The 10665-nt window shown below is 40.6% G+C and overlaps 1 pseudogene; it reads left to right on the top strand.

The window, feature by feature from the left end:
- Window positions 1-9268: 9268 nt before the first annotated feature.
- LOC119522564 lies at window positions 9269-9573 on the top strand (annotated as a pseudogene).
- The last annotated feature ends 1092 nt before the right edge of the window (window positions 9574-10665 follow it).

Here is a 10665-nt window from a genome sequence, read left to right as displayed (position 1 = left end):
TTCCCAGTCCAGACAGGACCAATTCTAAGGAGGAAGGTATGAAATTTCCCTGAGAATGAGACCTTGAAGGTTGTCAGACCCTACTGTGAAGCCTCTAGACTTTGTGCTTTTCCTATCCTGTCTGGCAGGTGGTGCTTGTCAATCCACAGCTCCCCACCAGTGTACAGAGGTTCCACAGGTGCCTTTAATTCTCCAGAGGCCCTGTCCCTGCCAGGGGCCTGTCTGACTCAAGCTGGTTTCTGTTTTCCAGCCCCTGTGGTCTGAGTACTTTGAAGGAGGGCAGCCACTTGAACTGGGCCATGCCCCCCTTTTCTTGGGGAAGTTATGCCCTTTAGGGAATTGTCTCTCCCTCTATATTCATTTCTTTGTCTCATATCTTACTTCCACCCTTGCCTGGGTCCAGAGGCCAGTTGCAAGAATCTGATGCTTTCTCTAATGAGGTACTTGGAACAGTTATTTCAAAAAAAGAACAGAAAAGAAAAGAAAAGAAAAGAAAAGAAAAAAGAAAAAGAAATCCTCCCTTTTCAATGCCTTTCCCCAGCCACTAAGTTTTGTCAGTCCCAGTATAGACTATTTAAAGATATGCCCTTTAGGCTATTATCTCTTTCACCTGAATAGTTACTCTGAAACAACTTTAATTCCACCTTGCCCAGGGCAGTGCTGAAGCAGGAGCACTGATGGGCTATTGAAAAGCAAAAAGATAAAGAGTCAGAGAGCAAGAACAGAAGGGAAAAAAACCCTTTTCAGAACTGGACCCTAGCTTCCTGGGTTTGTGGACAGGAGTTAGTGTCCATTTCTATGTGCCCCTTTTTCTTGGAGTTCATCCCTTTTCCAGTATTCTGAACACCTCCAACTCCAAAAGACTCTGTTTCCTTTTTTGTTTGTTTGTTTCTTTGCTGTTGTTGTTAGCCCTGCCTCCTCTCTGCTGGACTGATTGCTCTCAGTTTCTTTTGTGCCCGCTCTCAGTTTATCTGTGCTTGGAACTTTATTCAGCAGTCTGAGTTTCTTAATTAATTCTGCAATTGGGGCCAGGTTTGAGGCCCATTCTTGCTCCCAGCACAAATTGTTTCTTTTTCCCTTGGGGAACAGCTACAAGACAGTCTTCCATGCCTGGTGGGAGGGGCATCATCCCCCTGGCCAGGGACATGTACAGTTTTTTGCTGCAATCAGCCATTCCACCAGTGCCAGACTGGTGTTAGATGCATGACTGGTCACAGAAGACCCCAAAAAGAGGGATACTTCTTAAAGCTTCTTTCCCCCTCTTTCTTTTGCCCTCATCTTCCCTCCAACTCTTCAGCTTCTCTGAAAGTTCCCCTGCTGAATATGCTGTCTTGACCATTGTGCCAGTTTGTGTGTATGTGTTTGTGTGTGTGTGTGTGTGTATAAAATATCCCACAGAAAAAGCCATGTTCTTTAATGCAATCTTGTGAGGGCAGACATATTAGTGTTGATTAGGTTGGAATCCTTTGATTGAGTGTTTCCATGGTGATGTGATTCAATGAACTGTGAATGAAACATTTGATTGGATTATTTTCATGGTGATATTGTAAGAAAGGGTTAAGTTTATCTTTCACATAAAGGCAACACAGAATAGGGGAAATGGCAGAAGAACTGGCTTAGGCTCTGTGGTAAGGGGAAAGAGAGAGAGAAAGCCATGATGTAAGCCTAGAATCAGCACCAGCTCCTTATATGGGAAAAATAACCAGGGTTACTGGACTGTAATGGGATATGGGGTATAATCAAAGGCAGGAACTCTCAGTGGGAAATTTAAACTAGTTAACTCTCTCTGATAGGCTGTACAATTCAAAATCTCAAAGGTGGGCTAGTTAGCTCTCTCAGATAGGCTGTAAACTCTGGAATACCCAGCCAATGGGGAAACAGGTGAGGGACCTGAGTATTAGTGGTAGGATGTAACTATCGCCATGTTCTTTTTTTGACATGACTGCCATGTGTCTGGCTGTGCATCCATTCTTGCAAGATTGTGAATAGATTCTTTTCTCCTCCACAACCAGGTGAACATTTTTAAGGTATAATGATTGTTTCTAACAATATAGACCCTGCCCATTCAAGGTGTTTCTTGATTTAATCACTGGAGTCCTATAAAAGAGATTACAAACAGAAGGACCACAGTGCAGCTGAGAGTGACATACTGGAGAGAAGCTGGGAGTGACATTTTGGAGAGCAGCTGAGAGTGACATTTTGGAGAACAGCTGAGAGTGGAGCTGGACCACAACCTGGGATCAGCAGATGACAGCTATGTGCATTCCCAGCTAATAGAGGTTTGCCAATGGCCTTCCTTCAGTGAAGGTTTATTCATGTTGATGCCTTAATTTGGATATTTTCATGGCCTTCAGATTGTAAATTTGTAACCATATGTTCTGGTTTGCTAATGCTGCCATTATACAAAATACCAGAAATGGATTGGTTTTTATAAAGCGGGTTTATTTGGTTACACAGTTACAGTCTTAAGGCCATAAAGTGTCCAAGGGAAGGCATCAACAATCAGATACCTTCACTGGAGGATGGCCAATGGCATCTGGAAAACCACTGTTAGCTGGGAAGGCACATGGTTGGCATCTGCTCCAAAGTTCTAGGTTCAAAAATGGCTTTCTCCCAGGATGTTCCTCTCTAGGCTGCAGCAGTGAGCTCCTTCTGTCTGAGCTTCTTATATAGGACTCCAGTGATTTAAGAGCCACCCTGAATGGGTGGGGTCCATATCTCCATGGAAATTATCCAATGAAACCTTTCACTCACAATTGATTGATTTACACCTCCATTAAAACACTCAATCAAAGGATTCCAACTTAATCAACACTAATATGTCTGCCCTCACGAGATTGCATCAAAGAACATGGCATTTTGGGGGAACATAACACATCCAAACTGGCACACTACATAAACCCCCTTTATAAAAGCCAATCTATTTCTGGTATTTTGCATAACAGCAGCATTAGCAAACTGGAATGACCTTCCCACCAAAACTTCCCTTCCCTGATTTCCAAAGTGCTCCTATAATGGTTTTTTAAGCCATTTGATTTTTAATTGCAGAGTTTGAAGCAATAAAACAACATGTTAAGGGAGAAAACAATTATGCACAATTTCACTCAAAAACCATGGGTTAACTGCAGCTCAGAAGAAAAGAGATACATCTGGATTCCTGTAACTCTCACCGAGGGTGGCAATTGTCAAGTCCATGATAGTTGACCATTGATAAAGACTTAAAGTATAGCCTATGTTAGACAATGAATTTGTATTATACTGCTTTTATTTCATTCTAATATACATATTACTATGGAGATATTTTCCTCAAAATGTTCACTAAGTATCCTGATGAGATCTATCCTTCTATTTTTTCCTTCAGTTGTGTTGCATTGCCTTTTTTTCTAGTTCATATCTGCAGCAGTCCTTACAGTATTGTGATCTGACCTTTTCTATTGATCCTGAAGGTAACACCTTTCCACCAACACCCAGATCTGCCTTTCAAATTCAGTCTTCCTTTTTGCCCCAAGCTTTGACTATTTAAATAATTTTATTTTCTACTAATTTAGATTTACAGATAATTTGCAAAGATTGTACAGAGAGTTCCCATATACCCATACCCAGTTTTCCTTAAGGTGAAAACCTTATGTAACCATGGTACATTTGTTAAAACCAAGAAACCAACATTGATTCACTACCAGTAAATAAACTCCAGGTGTATTCTGGTTTGCTAATGCTGCTGTTATGCAAAATACCAGAAATGGATTGGCTTTTATAAAGAGGGTTTGTTTGGTTACAGATTCACGGTTCTAAAGCCATAAAAGTGTCCAAACTAAGGCATCAACAAGAGGATACCTTCACTAAGGAAAGGCCGATGGTGTCCAGAACACTTCTGTCAGCTGGGAAGGCATGTGGCTGGCATCTGCTCCTCCTTTGCTCCCTGGTTTTGTTTCAAAATGGCTTTCTCCAAAATGTCTCTGGGCTTCTGCCTTTGCTCCTTTCTCTTAGCTCCAGTGCCTCCTTGCTTCTTTCTCCCTGGGCATTTCTCTCTAAGCATCTGGGGGTCCTCTCTTAGCTTCTCCAGGGCAAACTCTGGGCTTCATCTCTTAGCTTAGCACTCCAAACATCTTTCTTTCTACATCTCCAAGCACCTCCAAGCATCAGCATGAATCTGGGTCCATGTCAGTTCTTAGTTTCTCTCTTAAATTCTCCAGTGAACTAATCAAGACCCACTCTGAATGGGCAGGGCCACACTTCCATGGAAATAATCTAATCAAAATTATCACCCATAGTTGGGTGAGTCACATATCCATAGAAACAATCAAAAGAAAATATTCCACCCTAATCAAAAGACAAAAATATCTGCCCCCACAAGATTGCATTAAAGAACATGGCTTTTCTGGGGTACATAATATATCCAAATAGGCACATTCCACACCCTAGACCCCAAAAAGACATGTTATTTCCAAATGCAAAAATGCATTCATTACATCACAATATAATAAGTATAAAGTCCTAACATTCTCTTCTGGCTGTGGACCTGTGAAACTCAGAACAAGTTATGTGCTGTCAATATACAAGGGAGGGGCAGTCATAGGAATGCTGTTTTACCCTTGGGGCTTGAGAGAGCAGGAGTCCAACCCTTTCCACGGGACTTTGCAGCAGCCCTTTTTTCTCCAAACACTGCAGTGAGTGCTCCAACATATCCACACCTTGAGGAGACCACCTTCCTCTTGGCCCCACCCTCCTCAAGCACTGGGGTGCCACCCAGACTATCTTCCATTGCCAGGGCCCATAATCTCCCCTCTCCAAACAGTGGGGTGGTGGCTAAACTTTCCCCAATTCCTGGGGAATGTGCGCCACCTTCTCTGAGGCCTGGGGTGGCAGCATTCTTCCTGAGTATCAAGGCAGAAGGCCTGCCCTCTGCCTCTGGGACAAACTCACCCTTTCCATGTGCATGGGTTGCTCTGCTCTCCTTGCCCACAATTTCTTGGCTTCAGACCTTGGCTTCCATGATTCTGCCTTCTAAGAAATTTTTCCTTCAATCTGTCCCTTTTAGTCCAGAGTGGCAGTGGTTCCATCTATGCAGATCTCACAAAAAATTTGTTGGCTTGGCATACACCATACAGGGGTCAAAACTGTCAGACAATAGGACTTTCCACAAACACTTTCTGGATAACTTCATCTCCAATCCTAGCTTGCACTTAAATGGCTGGCTGGTTCCAGGTATTTTTAAATCCTCATGTGGGGCTGTAGCCTATATGGTTTCACTTTCTGGAATCCCAGAGTTTTCCAGACCATCAATTTCTGGTTTCTTTGTACCCAAGAGTTCAGTTCTCAGCTTATCACTTTCCTCTCACATTTTACTGAAATCTGCAAGGAGAAGCCAGGCTGCATTTTCCACATTTAGTTTTGAAATCTCTTCAGCTGTGTATCACAGCTCATTGCTTTCAAATTCTCTCTTCCAACAGACACCAGGACTCAATTTTGCCAAATTCCCCACCACCTTAAACAAGGATTACCTTTCTTTCCGTTGGCAATGACATATTCATCATTTCTGTTTAAGGCCTTGTTTTGGTTTGCTAATGCTGCCATTATGCAAAATATAAGAAATGGATTGGCTTATATAAAGGGGACTTATTCAGTTATACATTTGCAGTTCCAAGGTCATAAAAATGCCCAAACTAAGGCATCATCCTCCAGCATGCTAGTTCAAGTGTGTTCTCTTGTTGGCAGGGTCCCAAGAGACAGAAGGGCATAAAGCCTCTTGAGGCATAGGCTCAGAACTGGTACACATACTTCTACTGTATTCTATTGGCCAAAGCAAGTCACAGATTTAAGATATTAGGAAACAGTCTCCACTTCTTTATGGGAGAAACTGTGAATTTCATTGCAAAGGGTGTAGTGATGACCACAAATTGGACATGAATGCAACCAACCTACCACATTTCTGAGAGGTTTCTGGCTTCATATAGGTAAAAACATGGTAAACCTGATTAAAATAATAATTACAGCATGGAAAACCAGTAAAGAAAAGCATCATGCACTTCTCATTAACAAAGTAACAAACATAATGAAGAATATGAGTGATTTGGAAATCATAATCGTACAATTTTTTTCACAACTTACAACTGTGGGTTTAAACAAAAGTATAGAACAGTGTAATATAAACTATTACTGACCAAAAGCGGAAAGATAGTGGGCTACTTTAATCATTATTTTTCAGCCAAAGACATGACTTACAAAAGAATCTGGAACTGCCCTTCAAGATGTTCAAACAAAATAAAATGGCAGCTATCGCACAATTTTTAAGGCCACCTAAATAAGAGAAATCTTGCTTGCATACAACATTGTCAACATAGAACTTTCTAACTAGTGTCAGTACAATTCTTAAAAAGTTAAAAACATAACTCATAAAAATATAGAATGAAAATGTGTCAAAGAATTATTTAACTCATTCATGAGAGAACTATTAGGATAATAAAGCTGATAAATAATCCTAAGAAATAAAATTTTATCAGATTAGGGGACTTCTGGGGAAGATGGTGGAGTAGTGAGCTCCAGTACTCAGCCCTTCCACCCAAATGGCTGTTGAACATGCAAGTACTGTCTGAGGCAATTGTTCTGTGCTTCTAGAGGCAAGAAGAACACTATACAGCATCCAGGGAAGAGTGGGAGGAAGAGGCTGATAAACAAAGGCAGAGAAGAGTGTGTCACTCTCTCTGTGCAGCAGCAGCTGGTGCCCATCCCCCAATCTCACTGCAGGACACCTTGGGGTCCAGTTCCTGGCTACTTTGCTGAAGTCAGAAAGTAACATAAAAACTCTCTTCCCCAAGAACAGGGGTGGAAATGGCCTATCACTGATCATAGCTTTTGATTAACAAAGTCAGATCACTGGTTCCTGTATCTGAGTACTGTTTCAACCCACCCTGGGAAAAGGCAATGGCAGCCATTGTTTCAATCACACCCCAGACAGGGGCTGAGGCAGTAGAGATTTAAAGAGGCAGTGCTTCCCTCAGGGCTGTGGGGAACAGTCAGCTGAAGGGCCACATTTGCTGGGTAGGCCAGGAAAGCTCAGCTTTGAAGCCATCAAAGGGGCTTTTGACATCATTTCTTATCCCCTCCCCAGGGCATTTTGGAGCCAGTATGTGCACCCCTTTGTGGGTCCCTGGCACTGTTTCATCTGGGAAATACTGACTTAGGAAAGTCCTCTCTGGGGTGACCCTCCTCCCAGAATTTGGCCTCCAGGCAAAATTAGCAAGAGACAATGAAGTTAGTGTAAAAAAACTATAGAAGAAAAACAAAAACAAACATAACATCAAAATTTCTGAAGAAGGAACAAAGGAAAGGAATCTTTCTCCTGGAGGTGAAGCAATTGAACAAAAATTGCAATTGTAAAATTGTACTCCATATTTAGGGCAAGAATCATATGAAGAAGAGCTGAAAATATCTGATCAGTTAAACATGGGCTCTTCAAACGGTCTAGAATAAGTTGAACCAAGCATCAAAGAAGAAATTTAACACAAAACCAATCAACAATAAAACATTAGGCAAGAGAGAGAAACCAACCTTCAGAGTAATCTCATCAAAATAATCAGATGTCTAGACACCAGCAAAAAATTACAAACCATACTAAGAAACAGGAAGATATGACCCAGTCAAAGCAACAAATTTAAACTTCAGAGGAGACACAGAATTTGGAAAAACTAATCAAAGATGTTCAAACAAATCTCCTAAATCAATTCAAAGAAATGAAGGAAAATATGCATGAAGAGGAAAAAGATATTAAGAAGACAGTCTGCAAGCATAAAGAGGAATTTGAATGTATAAAAAGAAACATATCAGAAATTATGGGGATGAAAGGAACAATAGAAGAGATTGAAAATACACTAGAGTGGGAACTTCCAGAGAAGATGATGGATAAGGAAAATCCAGGACTCACTCCTCCTCCAAAACAGCTAATGGACAGGCAGGAACTGTATGAAACAATTGTTCTGGGGCTCTGGAGGCCAGCAGAACACTGTACAGCATCCAGAGAAGAGCAGGAAGAAGAGGCTGATAAACTGCAGTAAATTACTATCAGTAGCCCACTAGATGGCAGCTGCTGGTGCCCATCCCCCACACTTGAGGCATGCACCTTGGGGTCTGGTCTCTGGAAGGCTGCTGCAGATGCAGAGGGACATGGAAGACCTCTTCCCCAAGAATGGGGTGAGGGGAGCAGGCACTGCTGATCACTGATCATGGTTTTAAATGGAAAATTCAGTTTGCTGGGTCCCAGCTCCAAATTGTTTCAGCCCACCTCGGACAGGGATGGCCATGGCCATTGTTTCAATCACATCCCCAACAGGGGTCTAGACAGTGGAGGTTTAAAGACACAGTGCTCCCTAGGACAATGGGAAACAGTTTGGTGAAGGGAGCCATCTGCTGGGCAGGTCAGTAGAGCATAGCTTCAGGGACACATCAGAAAGACTTTTGACATCTCTCATGACCCTCTCCCAGGGGCTCTTTAGAGATGGTCTATGCCTCCTCTGTGGGTCCCTGGCTCTGTTTTGGCTGGGAAATACTGACTTGGGAAAGTCCTCTCCGAGGTGACTCTCTGCCCAGAATTTGTCCTTTAGGCAAAAGCAGCTAGAGACAGTGAAAGAAGTGTAAAAAATATAAAGACAAACAGAAACAAACAGAACAGATCAAGATTCCTGAAGAAGGAATTGAGGAAAATAAGCTTTCTCCTGGGGGTGAAACAATTGCACAAATAGTGCAATCATAAAAATCATACCACATATCTGGGGCAATAATCAGATGAAGAAGAGCTGAAAAAATCTGATAAGTTAAGCACAGGCAATTCTAATGGTCTAAAATAAGTTGAACCTAGTGTCAAAGAAGAGCATTAACACAAAGCCAATCAACAATAAAACCAGAGACAAGAGGGAGAAATGGACTTTAAGAGTTAATTCATCAATATAATCAGATGCCTAGACAACAGCAAAAAATCACAAGCCATGCTAACAAACAGGAAGATATGGCCCAGTCAAAAAAATAAATAAATAAAAAGTTGGAGGAGTTACAGAATTTGGAAAAACTAATCAAAGATGTTCAAATAAATCTCCTAAATCAATTCAGTGAGATAAAGGAAAATACAGCTAAAGAAAGGATATTAAGAAGACACTGGATGAGCATAAACAAGAGTTTGAAAGTATAAAAAGAAACATAACAGAAATCATGAGAAAGAAAGGCACAATAGAAGAGATTAAAAATACACTAGAGACTTCTGAGAACTGTCGGTGGAAGGATGGTGTGCGAGAAATGTGAAAAGAAACTTGGTACTGTCATCACTCCAGATACTTGGAAAGATGGCACAAGGAATACCACAGAAAGTGGTGGAAGAAAGCTGAATAAAAACAAAACTTTACATCAAAAAAAGCAAGATTTGATCCATATGGCAAGAATAAATTCTCCACTTGCAGAATTTGTAAAAGTTCTGTGCACCAACCAGGTTCTCATTACTGTCAGGGCTGTGCCTATAAAAAGGGCATCTGTGCCATGTGTGGAAAAAAGGTTTTGGATACCAAAAACTACAAGCAAACATCTGTCTAGTTGTGATGAAGTTTCTGACTTTCTATATGATTTTATTTTCTGCTTTAAATTTTTAAGGCATAACATAGTTGTTTAAGTTTAAAATAGCATGTTTTAAGACAAGTAATTAAGTTTAAACCAGAAAAGTTGATCAGTATTCATTCTTTTGCTCTCAAGAAGTTCTGAACAGCAAAAATACAATTAGTCTTCTGCCTTAAGTTATTTTCCTTACAAGCATTTTATCAAATTGGAATAAGTGACAAATTTAATGAAAAAATTCCAGTACTATAGGCACTTTTTATTTAATATTATTCATATAATTCCTGTTTTCCCCTCCCTCCACTTTATAGATATAGCAAAGGTGAGAAAATTATTGATATTTTGCTCTGAACTCAGCATCTAGGCTTATAATCCTTACCTCATTCCCTTATTGGTTGCATAGTTCTTAGAATCAGTAGCCCCTTAATTAATACCAGTTTCACAGAGTATTTAAATATTTGAGACCTTTATTGCTGAATGGTCCCTTAGTAATTAGCCCATACTCAAATCAAAGACAAGTTGAATTTGTGATTTTTTTAAATTTGTTCTTGAAGCCAGAATACCAGTTCCTTTTCATATAAGAACAAGAACACAAATAACCCCCATGTGTCCAGAGGCATGCACTGTATTTCAGAACAACACATACACACATTACCTTGAATTCAGACTGTTGTGAAAGACAGAAGAACAGTGTTTGTCCATGATGACATGTCATGAAAATGAATCACCACTCCTTGGGAAAGCTCTTTGAAGCAGAAACCAAACTTTTTGATACCCCCTCCCCCCCAAAAAAGAAATAAATAGAAATAACAAAAAAAATACACTAGAGGCATACAACAGCAGATTGGAACAGGCAGAAGAATCAGTGAATTAAAAGACAGGACAATCAAAATCTTACAGACAGAAAAACATAGAGTAGGGCCTTAGGGATTTGAATGACAGCACAAAGTGCACAAACATGCATGTCATGAGTGTCCTAGAAGGGAAGAGAAAGGAAAAGGGGCAGAAAGAATATTTGAGAAAGTAAGGACCAAAAATTTCCCAACTATTATTAAAGACATAAATATACATGCC

The sequence above is a fragment of the Choloepus didactylus genome, chromosome X, assembly GCF_015220235.1.
Source record: "Choloepus didactylus isolate mChoDid1 chromosome X, mChoDid1.pri, whole genome shotgun sequence".
Taxonomy (NCBI): Eukaryota; Metazoa; Chordata; class Mammalia; order Pilosa; family Megalonychidae; genus Choloepus; species Choloepus didactylus.
Note: the sequence above shows the minus strand (reverse complement) of the source record. Positions and strands in the feature narration are given on the sequence as shown.